This window comes from Opisthocomus hoazin, chromosome 1 (assembly GCF_030867145.1).
Source record: "Opisthocomus hoazin isolate bOpiHoa1 chromosome 1, bOpiHoa1.hap1, whole genome shotgun sequence".
Lineage (NCBI taxonomy): Eukaryota > Metazoa > Chordata > Aves > Opisthocomiformes > Opisthocomidae > Opisthocomus > Opisthocomus hoazin.
Window position 1 is genome coordinate 23,002,284 of NC_134414.1, and position 15,068 is coordinate 23,017,351.

Consider the following 15,068-nt stretch of genomic DNA (forward strand, 5'->3'; position numbering starts at 1 on the left):
GCTGTCAAAGAGCTGCGCGGGGAGCGGGAGCGCAGCCCTCGGACGCGGGTAACGAGCCGGCGGGCAACGATCCGGGTTCCTCAAACCTGATGGATCTAAGTGGGAAGAACCCCAGGCATGGCCAAGAGGAAGATTGGCAGTTTATAGGGTCAACCGGCTGCGGGCGGCTCTGATGGATGGGAAGCCCACCCACTCCGCTAGCCCAGTGCGAGAGCCCGCCCTCTGGGGGAGCCAATGGCGGGGCAGGGAGGCGGATCTCCCCCGAGCTCGCTTGGCCCGGTTCCTCCTCCCCTTCGCGAGCAGCTGCGCTTCGCCCGGGACTGGACCGAGTTAGAGTTGAGACGTCGGAGGAGTAGCGCAGAGTGCGTGCGTCCCCCGCGGGGGGGGTCCGTGCCTGCGAGCGGCGGGGAGCCGGGTGAGGCGGGGGCGTGGGGTGCTGCGCCTCAGGGGCGGGCTGGCGGGGCGGCTGGCGGCGCGTAACTGCCCCTAGGGCGGGGATGGGAGAGCAGCCGCCGCGCCTCGGAGCTACCCGGGCTAAGTACCCCACGGTGTCGTCGCCGCCGCGGGCAGCACCGGCGGCAGCCCCGCGGAGAAGCATCGTGGCCCGGAGGTGGGCGACGGGGGGGGGGGGGGGTAAATGGGGGGCGCCCGGGGCAGCGCTGGGGGGGGGCAGGGGCATTTGGGGGAAGGGCCGGGTCTGTTTTAGCGCCTCCTATTTTAACTCCCTCCCTCCCTCCCCGGCCGGGCCCTCGGCTGTTGTTCTGCCCCGGTGCCTCCCCCACCCACCGCCCTCACCACCCCCGCCCCCACCCCCCCGCGGGTGGCTCCCTCCCCTGCCCGGCGCGGCTCTGCGCGGATCGTGCCGCCGTCGCTGCTCCCCTCCCGTATTGTCTGCCTAGGTCTCTCTAATGGCGGACGAGAGGCGGCAGTGCCGCTCGCCGGCTGCAGGGGGGCAAACCCGAGACCGGGGGCAACTGCCGCGGGAGCGTGCGGGGGGCCGAGCCGCCCGACCGGTGCTGAGGCGCCGCCGCTGAGGGCCCCCCCGGGGCGCCGGCTCGGGGCTTGCTTAGCCAAGTTCGCAGGTAATGTTTGCCGCCGCTGCATTTCCCCCCGCGCTCCCGCGGAGAAGCCCCCGGGGCGGCTCCGTGTCCCCCCCCGTCCTCCTCCTTCAGCGGGGGCAGGCGGCGTGGGTGCGCTTGCGGAGTGCCCCGCCGCCCCCGGGGGAGGGCAGCGCTGTGCGTTGATTTGTGTAGAGGGAAGCGGTGGGTGATGCGGAAGGTACCTGCCCCGCGAGGGAAGCGCTGCTGGGGGGCGCTGCCCGCGCCTCGCCGCCCGCTGTGAACCCCCGTGTGTTTCCCTCAGGCTCCAGCCCGGTTTGGCGCAGCCTTGGCAGAGACCAACAAGGAGAGGGAGCTCCATTGTGAGTGCTATTTATATATCCGTTTCTCCCTCCGCTAGACCTGCCGAGGGAGGGCTTGACCCACCCCGCCATGTTCTCCGGGGGCAGGGGTAGAAGGAGGGGCCTCCGGCCTTGGGTGGGGAAATTCCTGGGTCCAGCAGCAGCAGCTGCCCTGGGGCGAAGCCCCGTTAATGGCTGTGAGGCGGCTCCTCCTCGGGGTGGGCGCTGCTGCTGCTGCTGCAGACATCGCTCCTGCAGTACCAACTCCGGCAGGCAGACGACGGGCTGCCGCCGCCCGCCGTACCCGGCTCGGCGGGGAGGGGGGGCATGTTTCGGGTGCCCTCTAGAGTTCTGGAGCGTTACGGCCCGTGACGAGGCACCTCCAGTTGTTTTGGCGTCGTAAAATCGTAGAATGGTTTCGCCATCTTTAAATATTTTGTTTTCCCCCCTCTCTTCTCTAATCCCGTGTCCTGCGCATCTTGAAGCGAAGAAGAGGAATGAGAGGTTTAAAATAACCTGGCGATTTGCGGAGCGTACTCCAGCGTCTCTCCTTTGTGCGTTCAGACTGGTTCTTTACAGCTTGTGGATTTGCCTGGGTGGTTTTGTTGGGCGCCTTCGGCAGTTTGCGTGCCTTGGCGGGGCTTCTGAGCCATCTGCTTTGCCCCTTCCCAAAAAGCTGGAGATCAGTGGGAAGACCCTCAGCTTCTTAGTAGCGAACATTTTCAGTGTTTCAGCTCTGTGGGATTTTCAAAGCAGATTGTGGTGTCTGTTGGGCGTTAGGTGGGCTAAGGAGGGAGATTAGTAATCCCTGCCTGTAGGATTGGGGTGTAATTCAACTCTGGTTTGCACCCCTTTTAATAATGGGGGGTTCTTTTTTGGCTGCATGGGAGGTTCTGAAATTGCGAAGTAGTGCAGTGAAGGAGAAAGCGAGGCGGTGTGGGCATGGGGAGAGGTCAAGGAGCTCCGGAGCCAGGCTGCGGCTGCCACCACCGGGCTGTCCCCGCTAGAGGCGGCCGCAGGAACTGGCCCTGGAAGTATGGAGCTGCCGAGAACAAAACAAACAGCAGCACCTCTGGTGCTCGGGGTTCTTCGCTGGGGCACAGGGGGGATTCAGGTGGGGTAGTCCTCCCTGCCACTTGTATCTTGAAATTTTTTTTTTCTTTGATTTCCTTTCTTGCCGTTCTGTGTAGTAGATTTCCCAGATTTGCATAGCTTGCAACTTTCTTTGTCGCTTTTTGGTGGCTTACATATATGAACAATAAGTGGTTCTCTGCAAAACCTAGCTGCTTAGGAGGAAAGCATTGGATTTGCATTTGTTCTGAGCTTCTAAAATTACCAACCTCATGAAAGACACTAAGAATTTTTATGGTCCTTTATCATTAATAAAGCAGTCTGTTCTAAGCGCTGGCTTACTACTGTAATTTTTTAATTTTAATTGTAGTTTTTCAACTCCATCCATGTCTTGGGATGTAAGGCTACCATCTAGTTTTACTTCATTATACATTCCAGTCGAACAGCTGTTCTGCTTTTTCTGATGCTTCGTGTTAAAAAAGTTACTTCTAAGAGTGATAAAGGCAAATAATACTTTGGAAGGAGGGAGGCTGTTGTGTTGCAAGGGAGTGAAAAAGGATGTTGTGTACTGGAGCTGGTTTGAAAAAACTATTGCAGCTTTGTGTGGCTGCCTGTGAAAAGATGAGAATAGTGCCAAGAACAGCTGTATAGATAAGATTCAGTAAACCTCAATAAGCAGTTGCCAGCTGGTATATGAATGACACTAACATCTTGCACAAAAGCATCCTGGTAGATGGCACATCGTCCTCCTCCAACTGCGGTGGTGGTACAGCCTTCTCTCTAGCGCATGTCTAGAGGTAAAAAGTGTATCCTGTGGCATGTGACAGGCTGTGCTGTTGCCTGAGGGAACATACTCGGTGCTTACTGCTGCAAGGTCAGCTCTAGGAACCGAACTCTTCAGCCACAATTTGTGAAACAAAGGTGATGATGGGACATGGTTAGGTATTTAAATAACTTTTTTTAATAAAAGACTGTCTTAATTAGAGTATCTAATGAATTTGCTTTATATTATTGTTGTTAATCCTCTTTGGTCCCAAATATATGATTGCATTCTGCTGTTGCTTACCCTGGAATAATACGCTAAGAGGGATTTTCATCAGCAGGAATGCACAAATGCCAGTGAAAAAGTGAAAGCAAGTTACTTTGTCTTCTGCAGAGCTTGTTCAAGTATATGGAGGGATGTGAGACCAAAACTGGTACAACCTCTTTGAGATTTTTGCTGGCTTTCTTCCCTTTTCTTTTGTCCAGCAGGATCGTGAACAGTCTTGCATTGTTACAGTAGCTTTCATTTTGGTTTTGAGGGCTACATACAGAATTATGAAGTTCTGTCATCCTGTGTCAGAGTTTGCAACCAATTGATACACTCTGCAACAAAAGCAGAGGAAGGAATTCTGTGAAGGATTTATATGAAGTATTGTTACTAATCTAAAATCCACTGTTCATGGAGAACTATAGTTTTTTTTCCAGAAGACATGTACCTCACAAATAATTGTGAACTCAACCTAGCTGTGGAAAGGGATTGAAATGTGGAGTTCATAAGAGTTCAAAAGACCAGTAAGCTGTCCCTTCTGAGAAGTTTGAGGTAATGCTTGCCTCATGAGGCTCTTAAAGCCCTATGTGCTGCCAGAGTTTTGTTGTCTGCTGAGATGGTTGAGTTTAACTCATCAGTTGAAAGCGTGCTTTTTTCGCAACTTATTTTTAACTTTAACTTCGTTTCAATGATGTAGTCTTAGTAGGTGAATGCTCCAGGAGGATAACTGGCCTTTTGAGAGATTTGAGTTCAGAGAATACTTAGCTTTTTTTCACAGAATGTTAGGGGTTGGAAGGGACCTCTGTGGGTCATCTAGTCCAACCCTCCCGCCGAAGCAGGGTCACCTACAGCAGGCCGCAGAGGACCTTGTCCAGGTGGGTCTTGAATATCTCCACAGAAGGAGACTCCACCACCTCCCTGGGCAGCCTGTTCCAGTGCTCCGTCACCCTCAGAGGGAAGAAGTTCTTCCTCATGTTCAGTTGGAACTTCCTGTGCCTCAGTTTGTGCCCATTGCCCCTTGTCCTGTCGCGGGGCACTACTGAAAAGAGTTTGGCCCCATCTTCCTGACACCCACCCTTCAGATATTTGTGGGCATTTATAAGGTCCCCTCGCAGCCTTCTCTTCTTCAGGCTGAACAAGCCCAGCTCCCTCAGCCTCTCCTCGTAGGAGAGATGTTCCAGTCCCCTCACCATCCTCGTAGCCCTCCGCTGGACTCTCTCCAGTAGTTCCTCATCCTTCTTGAACTGGGGAGCCCAGAACTGGACAGAGTACTCCAGATGAGGCCTCACTAGGGCAGTGTAGAGGAGAAGGAGAACCTCCCTCGACCTACTGGCCACACTCCTCCTAATGCACCCCAGAATGCCACTGGCCTTCTTGGCAGCCAGGGCACACTGCTGGCTCATGGTTAACCTGTCGTCCACCAGGACACCCAGGTCCCTCTCCACAGAGCTGCTCTCCAGCAGGTCTGCCCCAAACCTGTACTGATGCACGCTTGTACCCTGCCCTGCATGCTGATGGCAGATACAGCTGGCAGTAGATGTTAACTTGGTATATGAATGATCTGTTCAATTTAGATGCTAGTATTAAAATTATTTTTGAACCAAGATTTGTAAGTTTGCCAGGTAATGTTTTGTACTTCTAAGAGAAGTTTAGGTAGAAAGGAGTGTTGTGACACTTTTGCAATGCAGTTGCGTGGTGTGTCCTCTTCAGTTAACACTTTGACTATCTTGATTTTATATCACAGTTTTCCAGCTGCACAATGGCTTCCAAACACCTCCTGTTCGTTGCTCGTGCTGCGTGCATTGGTGTAGATGCACTTCAGTTGGGCTGTTGATCCTGCTCCCTTTTTTGGGGAGAGAAGCCCTGATTCCTGTGTTGCTGTGGTTTCTAATGCATCAACAAGCCTTGCGTCTTTGCTGCCGTGTGGAACTCCATCTCTTACCCTCACTGAGATGGCTAAGGAGCATTCATTGCTGCTTTGGTTGACTTGTCTGAATATGAGCTGACAGTGTGCCCAGGTGGCCAAGAAGACCAACAACACAGTAACATCCTGGCTTGTATCAGAAATGGGGTGTCTAGCAGGAATAGGGAGGTGATCTTGCCCCTGTATTTGGCTCTGGTGAGGCCGTACCTCGAGTACTGTGTTCCGTTTCGGGCCTCTCACTGCAAGACGGACATTGAGTTGCTGGAGCGTGTCCAAAGAAGAGCAACAAAGCTGGCGAAGAGAACAAGGTCCTCTGAGGAGCAGCTGAGGGAACTGGGGTTGTTTAGTCTGGAGAAAAGGAGGCTCTCTACAACTTTAAAAGTCTTTTCCAAACTAAACGATTCCATGATTTCACAGCCACTAGTTTATAGTTAAATTGTTTTGCGAATTTAAGGCTTTTTTCTTCTGAAAGCTTCTGGAAATTACCAATTTTAAGACAAAACTCGTATTTATTTTGTGAAACTCTGTGCCAGAAGAGTTCAGTAGGATTCACACACAAACAAATAATTTGATTATATGTCTGTATGGATGAGAACATGGATGAGAACAGTTGTAATAGATGAGATCAACGACTGTCTTTTGTAGGCAGGTTAGATGATCACTGACCACTGAGGGCTTCTCATGCCTTCACCTGAAGTATCTCATGGATTGGACATGTCAGTGATGAAAGTTGTTTTCTTACTTCAGTTTGCTATCAAAACAAAATTATTTGAATCAATGGTTATAATACAGGCAACAAATTCAGATTTTACTAGTCCAGTGCAAATGAAATTAACAGAGATTATTCAGTTTTGTGGTCAACAGAGAGTCTCCAGTGACATGATTGCCACCAATGTATTTTTCAAACTGCTGTGTTGGGAGGGTATTTGTGCTTTGTAAGTTTGTCCTAATGCTTATGTGCTCTATTTTTCTCTGTTTCCAAGCTTCTTGGAGCTACCTTCACCTTAACTTCCTTCTCTGCCGCTTCTACCATCAGCCACTGGAGAATAACCTGATGGGAGTGGCAGGGATTTGTCGCTGAGGCAGGGGTGCAGAAGCAAGTGTTCAGTGCTCCAAAGAGAGTAGCTGCAGTAACAGCTTGAAATACACTTGGGTGTTACCATTGCTGTCCCCAACCATACTGAGGGCCGGTAGCACAAGGGAATTGTGGTGGGTTTTTTGTTTGCTTAAGTTAGTGTTAGATGAGACTACTTAATCATGCATTGCTGTAATCTTAATTCCACCTTTTCCTATTTTTAATAGATTGTGCAAAGTAGTGATATATGCTTGGTCACACTTTCTGTTAATTGATAGGACAACACCTGCTTAGATCCTTGGACCGTAGCTCACAAGTCTAACTCTTGGGAGGCTGACAAGGGAAGTGGATCATTTGGAAAGAACAGTGGCATTATGGAAAGATTTCATATCAGTTTCTACATGCAGTTCCTCAATTCTTTTGTTGTGAAAGGTGGCATTGGAAGAAGATGATAAATTTGGGCATGACCCATAGAATAACTATGTGCACAGTTTTCTAATTCAGGCCAGTTACGGCTCATAGTCACTCTTAGAAACATGGACCTGTAATTGGAAGCATATTGGCATGTTGCGTTCCTTTAGGCTCTTCTGTGCAATACAGCCACACTGAACTTTAAAACAGAAGCCCACTCATGATGCAACTATCCTCCTCCCTCCCAAGTTTAACGTTGGTGAAAACCTTACTACTTCCTGGAGTTCCTTTTCTTTAAGTCCCTGTAAGACCTCTCCAGTTTGGCATTTACCCCTAGTACTACATCAAATTTCTATAAAAGTTACTCTGTTAATCTCATTCATAAACTCAGCTGTTGTCTCTGTATGGATGACCTTCAAGTCTCTCTCTTCCAGACTTGCTGCCTTCTATAGCAGCTAAATCTCAGTGTATGCTTCTGACTTCTCATTGTGGATGTCTGACCTTTAGCTCAGGCTGCTATCACAAAGGCAAAAGGAAAACTCTCCGTCCTGTCTTTCACTTGTGGGCAAGCGTTGCCATGAGATCTTTGGTTTAAGCTCGTAATCTAGCCCTTGCTTTATACACGGCACACACTACCCTTCTAACAGACTGCAGATGTCTTACATGTAGTAAGCTGTCTCTTGTTAGTTAATAAACAATTAAGTGTTCTTTATGTAGTTGTGTCGGTAGATCACATGAGTAAATCTGATACCTTGCATTTGATCTATGTATCTTGTGATAACAGTTTTTCTTAAAATTGTGGTAAAAGTGATCCTGCTCTGTTGACGTGGATTCAGAATCCTGAACAAGAGTGCTTTCCTCATCTGCTGCTTTGACTGTCTGGTCTTTTCAAAAGTAACAGGGTACTTGCCGTTAATTTAAAGTTGGGTTTTAGCTGTGAAGAGTATTATCTATCTGTTGTTGTTTTTAATGAGATTTTAAGTGCTGTTTAGAAACTGACATTGTGGGTAAACACTTTTTTTCATTCTCCTGTGATGCTCCTTGTGCTTCGAGAAGTTCCTTGTGTGCACCCTTTAAAGCAGTTGCAGCCTGGTAGTGCAAAAGAAGCTAACTTTAGGAAACAAAGCCTACTAAAAACAAAACAAAACCACCACCTTTCCTGTCACTCTGGGACTCAAACACACCATCCTTAGAAGAAAACTCATTCTAACCATTGCTTATCGTGATGCCGTTTCCTTGTATTCTCCTTTTTGTGTCTCTCCATCTGTTGTCCCTTATGTTTAGCTTGTTTGCTCTTTGAACGGTCTTATTCTGTGTTTGTATGGTGGCTAGCATAATGTGGTCCCTAACTTTGGTTCCCAGGAGCCTGCGATAAGAGTTGTAATATATGAGTGTGCTAACAGCGACTTTTTTTTGTTTTAATGTGTATGTGTGTGGAAGAAGGCTGAAGATGTAGTGTTCTGTTATACCTGAAGTAATTTCATTGTTTTGTTTGAGCAAGAATTGATAATTAATATAGCAACCTATATACGTTTAAGAACTATTACTAAGCTGGAAGAATTTACCAGACAACTTTTGAATTAATGGATAGTATTTCTGTGTACATGGATTGTGGAGGGGTTTGTTTGTTTTGTTTTGCTTGTGCTGGTCGTGTTAATTTTTGAAAAATGTTCATTCAGAAGGTGAGGTTTTGTTCTGGCAGATGGTTATTCTTCTCGTTAAGCCAAGTAGTATCTAGAGAGGCCAGATAAGGAGTTCTCTGTAATACTTACAATTAAATTTTTTTTTTAATTTAAAGGGACAGAAAATCGATGGCCCAACAAAAGCTGGTTGGTTGTTTCTTACCAGACACAAATGTTGGCTATATCTTGGAATTGTTGCCATTGTCACTGTGTTTGGCTATCATTACATATACTTCTGTCCAATGAATTAGCAAATACAAATACTGAGACGGTCTGACTAAGATTGTGTGTAGTACAACAATTATGATCTGAACTAAGTCCAGCATTTTTTAATAATTACAAAGAATGGGAGCGTTTGGAGAAGACCTACAAGAATGACTTAAGGAGAAGTGGAAAACGTGCTTTCTATTAACAGACTTTAGAAACTCAGTCTATTCCTCAATTAAAAGAGAATAGATTGGGATGTGACTTAATCCTGATGTAGGAGAGACTATGCGCCCAATAACATGTTAGATAATAGGGTGCTTCCCCCATGCCCTCCCCCAGTGTTAAAGGCTTAATTTCTGAGTGCTGATTATTGCCTAAGCAATACAAATGCAGACAAGGAACAGTGTATTCCTTTTCAGCAGGTAGGATAACTGAAGAATTCAGTTAACTAAGAGTTGGAATAACTCATTGAGGCATCACTTGCTTCTTTTTAGGCAAAAGTTTAAAGAAGATTCGGAAAGCTCCCCACTAGCAAAGTTAATTTTTAAAAATTTTTTGGGGGGGAGGGCTGGGGAGTGGTGGTGCTTGGAATACACTTTGTTCTGCAGGTCTTTATTCCAGTTGCAGATTTGGACTTGAAATTCGACAAAATACTGGCTTAGAACAAATGCTGTATAGCGCATTTTTAATGGGGTTAAATTCAAATAAGCATATATGCTTGCTTGCGTGACTGTTTAAAGCAGCCTAACTTAGGGTTGTCATTGTCCTCTCTTCTTTGTACCAACACTGACCTTTTCTGTTTTGTTTTGTTTTCTGTGGAGTCTGGTGAGCTACATGAATCATCACAATGAAACTTTTTTCAGGGGAGCTGTGTAGGTGTTGGGTGTTTGCTCTCTGTGTTGTGGGTGGTGGTTTTTTTTTTTTTGTATTTCAGCTTTCTACCACGTTAGCTCCCATGGTGGACTGGCTGTTGGGACCCAAGAGCAGCTAGTGAGAAAGAGGGAGAGAGATGTGCTGGAGAAAGTGTGAGAAAGGAATAGGAATTTAAAACCACAATAGACTGGATGTGATTTATTGTTGTGAAACTGCAGCCTTAGAATATACAATTTTTGGTTTAAAAATAAAGCTACCTTTTACTTTTAAAAACTAGTTTGATAAACTGGAGTCTTGATTACATAATGTAATTTATAGCCAGCCAGAGAGTGCAGCTGTGAAAACCTGTCATACTTGCCTTGCTGACCATATCCATTCTTGCCTTGGATCCCATTTCCCCCCAACCTTACCTCAGCATAGAACTTGAACTATTTTGTGGTTGCTTTTTCTTCCACTTCCTTTTTTTTATTGCATTTTGTTTCTTTCCTTCATTATACTGTAGCTTCATTGACTGTTTGCTTGGTTGTAGTCCACATGAATTTCCATCCTATATGTAAGGTAGTATTCACATACTCTCTTAAATTTGGTTTTCCTTGTTCTGAATTACTAGATGTATTGAATGCTAATCACTACAGGTAGATAGTGTTGAAGAAGCTGCTCCATACTGGGTCAAAAATACTAGATTCTTAGCCGATACTTGGGCATTTCTCAGGGATGAGAAATCTGGTTGAGACCAGTAGCTAATGTTAGTTATTGTTAAAGACAAGGAAAATGGTCTGTGTACAAACTTCTTCATTTACAAACTATGGCAGCTTTTCCTCTTTCTAAGCACATGCAAAAGGGAAAAGAAAGGCTTTAAAAAGCGTTAGTAAAAAAAGATTTGTGCAATCAGGCACTGAGAAACTAGATGTGCCATTAGGCATGGCGATTACCAGTTACCCATGCAGAGTTACTTGTTTCAGGGGCTGTATGTATACGCGTGTAGACTGCGTGCTAGCTTAAAAGAAAAGTTAAAAAAACCTCAACCAAACAAGAGGAAGCACTAATGAAGAATAAAATTGAAAGGCCTTGTTGACAGCTAGTGAAGCATCTTCGTTTCCAGACTGTATGGGAATAGTACAGGCTGGGCACTGATAGGATAGCGAGCAGCTTCGGGTAGTCCTGGTGGGCAGCAAGCGGAACATGAATAATGTACCCTTGCGGGGATGAATGCCAACAGCATGCTGGGCTGAGTGAAGCAAGACTGTAGCCAGCAGTTTGAGAAAAAAGCGATTGTTCCCCACTGTTTCATACTTGGGAGACCACATCTACAGTGTTTAGTCCAGTTTTGGGTAGACCCTGTTGTAGTAAAGATACTGGTATACTGGAGTGAGCCCAGTGGAGGGCCAGCAGGTTAGAGTGCTGGAGCATATAACAAAGAAGGAAAAGCTGAGAGGGATGGGTGCGTTCAGTCTAAAGAGGAGGTTGGAGGTACATGTTACTACTGTCTTCAACTAATTACTGGGAAAGTATAGAGAAGATGAAGCCAGGCTCTTCCCAGAGATGTATGTTGATAGGATGGCAGGTAAAAGGCATAAGTTGCAGCAACGGAAGTTCTGACTAGCTAAGATAATCAAACACTGGAGGACGGTGTCCACAGAGGCTGGAAAATCTGTATCCTTACACATATTTGAAGCTCTGTTGGATATGACCCTAAGAACCTGACTTAACTTCAAATATGGATCTCATTTCTAATTTGGCACTGCTCTGAGCAGGAATGGATTTGAGAATGTGATATCCAGAGGTCCCTTTCAACACCAGATGTCCTATTAAACTTGCAATGTTTAAGCTAAGTCTGATACCATTTAGTGACCAGGAAGATGTTCTTCATTCCTATGCAGTGCTTTACTGTAAGTTAATTTGAGTGCTTTTTTTCCCCTCATAACAGAAAAATAAAAATTTATGCTGTTTGGGTAAAATTATTAATAAAATGTAAATGCATGAAATACTGATTAAAAGCAGCTACTTAAAATTACCTTAAGTTTACTCACTTAAAAAAAAAAAAAAGGCTAACTTAAGAGAATCAGCTGTACTGTAGTTAATAAATGGGTCTGTTTCTGAACCTGTAGTTATACAGGATGCATTAGATCTACTAGATCTCTTCCTCTTGCACTTGAGATTTCTCTTCTGGTAGATTTTTCAGATTTGATTGGTTTATATGTGATTGACTGTACCCCTTTTCCTTGTAAATTTACAAATTTGAATGCTACTTGCCTATATTAGGTGCTTACAGACTAATATAGTCACTATAATTGTTATACAGTTGTATCAATAGTATAGCCAGTGCAACTATACCTCTTATGAAAGAGAAATAGAATATTTGCTTGGTTATAGAGCCTTTTCTCATTAGTATTTATACTGAATTTGTAGTATCTGCTGTACTACATCTGTTAACAGACTACTTCAACCATACTTCCTAGAACCTGTAATAATTAAATGCTGTTTTAAAGGCATTATACATTTTGTGTATTACTATATCAATTTAATTTCTTGAACGTGAGCAAAAGCTAGGGACTGTATAGATTTAAATTCTCAGTTAATCTCCATTGGTTCCTGTGGAACAAGAGTAAGGTGTGTGTTTGAAATGTGTGCTGTGACCCACTGACATTTGTCAGTGGCCTGTATTCCATTGTTCAGTCCAGACATCTAAATAATTTTACTGTTCTAAGGTCTGTTTCTGGTCTAGCCATTCGGTATGTATCTTTTTTTTTTCACCTACTAAGTGTTATAGTTTTTAAGGTAAAGATATGTCAAATGACAATTTGTCCTCTTTGCATGCTGTATTAAGGCCACTTTCTACGATTTATTTTTCAGTATTTTACTTGCCCTTATTTTCATATCTTTAGCATAGTGTTTCTCTACTGTTACGGTACTGCTGCCTTTCCACTTAGATCATCTTTCGAGTCTGTTGCTGTGGTGTGGTGTTAACTGCTTTCCTGGAAATAGATATGCATTTGGATTTAAGTAATAGATAAGCATTTAGATCTAACTTCCATGGGTCCTTTGGTTCTTTGTCTTGTTTCACCTTACTATTCATAATAAAGGATATCCTTAAGGAGCTTGTTGCTTCTTGAGTAGTAGAGAAATAAACTGTACAGTCTATTGCATCACACATAATGGATTTTAAGGCTAGAAGTGATGTTGTGTTCTTGCTGATCAGTGCCTTTTCATGATTAAACAGCCATGAAATACGTTGAAAGTGTGTGTGTAAGGGGGCGGCGGGATCCATGTCAGTATGGCTGCCCTAAAACTTAAATGTAGTTGGTCAACATTATGGTTTCGATTTGCCTTGAATTGTTATGCCAAGTGTTGCTTATTCCCCTGTGAGTAATCTTGAAAATGCTAGGTGCTTGGTGTGGATAGTCTTGCATTCAAGATTGACCTTAAATAGAATCAAGTTTGAGACTGACCCTGAATTTTGATTCTGTTCATCCATACAGGGGAGCAATTCTTAGCACTGATTGAGTAGGAAGACCCAAGGAAAAGGTGGGTTAAGTAAAGGTGTTCGAATGTTCCTGGAAACCTCAGTTGGAAACCAGATGTCAGCATTCAGTTGTAACACTGTTGGCTGCAGTGCAGTTAAGATGCTCAGGAGATACCAAAGTTTCTTTGTTTTCCGTAAGCTCGAGTTTGTGTGTCAATAGTTTCTCCATTGAATAAACCCAAAACTTACTGACTCAACTGTTTCAAAATAATTCTTTTACTATTCTTTTATTTGCCTTTTTACTGTTCTTAGTTGCTGTTTTTGTTGGATTACAGGTCCTTGTTGGATTACAGGTCCTTGTGTGCATATGCTTTTCTCTTAAATTTCCTGAAATCTGTGTGACAAAACACATTTTGGTGTTATATAATGGCTGTTAGTGAGCTACTTCCTTCAGTCCATACAAGTCTTTTGAAAATCTGTAGAAAGGATGAGATTTGAAGGAGCTTTAAAGTTAATGGAAAACAGACTCTGGGGTAGTGTCTCTAGGCTTAAGTGCTGAGATCTCAGGCTTTTGTAATGATGTACTTGCACAATGGATAGATTAGATTTGTGGACCTGAACTTAGTATTCTGTTACTTCTTCCTATCCCAGCTCTTAACCTGTGTTCTGAAAAAACAGCAATATAAATGCATTGATGGGTTAATGTTAAGTGTTATTCGGACTCTTGGTTAATATTTATGTTTAACTTCTATAATATTAGAAGACCCTTGTTTTACTTTGGTGTTGTGAATGCGTGCACTTGAGTTTAGCCCGAAGTATGCAAGTATTTGTTGAACTCACTAGTATGATTTGTGTGTGAAACTGGTAGACTGATGAAATAGTTCTGTCATTATGGCCTTGATGTAGTATGTTAGGTTTGCTTAATGTCTGAGAAGTTTCAGACAGCCTACTGATTGTGACAGTGGGTATACCTGTGTTTCAGTATTCAGTCTGTTGCTGTTTGCTTTGTTGTCAGTTAGCATGTGCATTTTGGAGTGTTTTACACTGTATTTGCTGTCAGATTAGTGCAGTTCAGTCTGTGGCTGTCAGCTTGTCCCTAATATCCTGTTGGCTAAAATGGTCTCTACACTGAAGTTCAGAGCTGTGGTACCAAAGTTGTAATGTTCAGGCACAGCTGTTAGTGATGTTGCACAGAGATTTTTGTTTGGGGGAACTCATCTGGCTGGAAAGGACACCAGCAGGAAAAGTCTCTGTCAGCTGGATCATCTGTCTTGTTATGCATGTGGTTGCAGAAACAGATGTGCCACATGATAGCATATTGTGATAGCATAATAAAATGAGTCTGTGGACCTGATAACTAGGTGGACCTTCAGAAGTGCTAAAACTGTTGTTAAAATCAGAGATGTAAAAGTTGACGGTAAATCAGAACCACCACCTATCTGAGGCATATAGGAGCATAAAATACTAGGGATGATGACTAGATATCCCTCAGGAAGGATATGAGGACAAAAAAAAAAACAAACAGAAGAAAACAACCCCCCCCCCCAAATGCTGAATGTTTAACAAAAATTGTTTTATTATGTGGTTGCCTGTAGTAAGAGTTTTATATTTGATGACTCATTTGATGACTTTATATTTGATAAGAGTTTTATATTTGATGACTATATTTATTGAGAACTGACTGAATGGCAGAACTCAGAGGGTTGTCGTCAGCGGCGCTGAGTCTAGTTGGAGGGCTGGTAACTAGTGGTGTCCTTCAGGGGGGTCAGTACTTGGCCCAGTCTTGTTCAACTTCTTCATCAAAGACCTGGATGAAGAGTTAGAATGTACCCTCAGCAAGTTTGCTGATGGTACCAAACTGGGAGGTGTGGTAGATACACCAGAAGGCTGTGCTGCCATTCAGTGTGACCTGGACAGGCTGGAAAGTTGGGCA

The 15,068-nt window shown here is 44.6% G+C and overlaps 1 protein-coding gene across 3 annotated transcripts in view; it reads left to right on the plus strand.

Annotated features, from left to right (window-relative positions):
* The first annotated feature begins 290 nt into the window (after nucleotides 1–290).
* Nucleotides 291–15,068, plus strand: part of ZMYM2 (zinc finger MYM-type containing 2) — a 99,041-nt gene continuing 84,263 nt past the window's right edge. The window contains exon 1 of one of the 3 annotated variants that reach the window (XM_075418870.1): nucleotides 291–415. The gene's annotated coding sequence lies outside the window, so the exon portion shown is untranslated. Of the gene's footprint in view, nucleotides 416–533; nucleotides 611–856; nucleotides 1,083–15,068 lie in introns of those variants that run through there. The other 2 variants (XM_075418879.1, XM_075418863.1) reach the window with 2 other exon arrangements.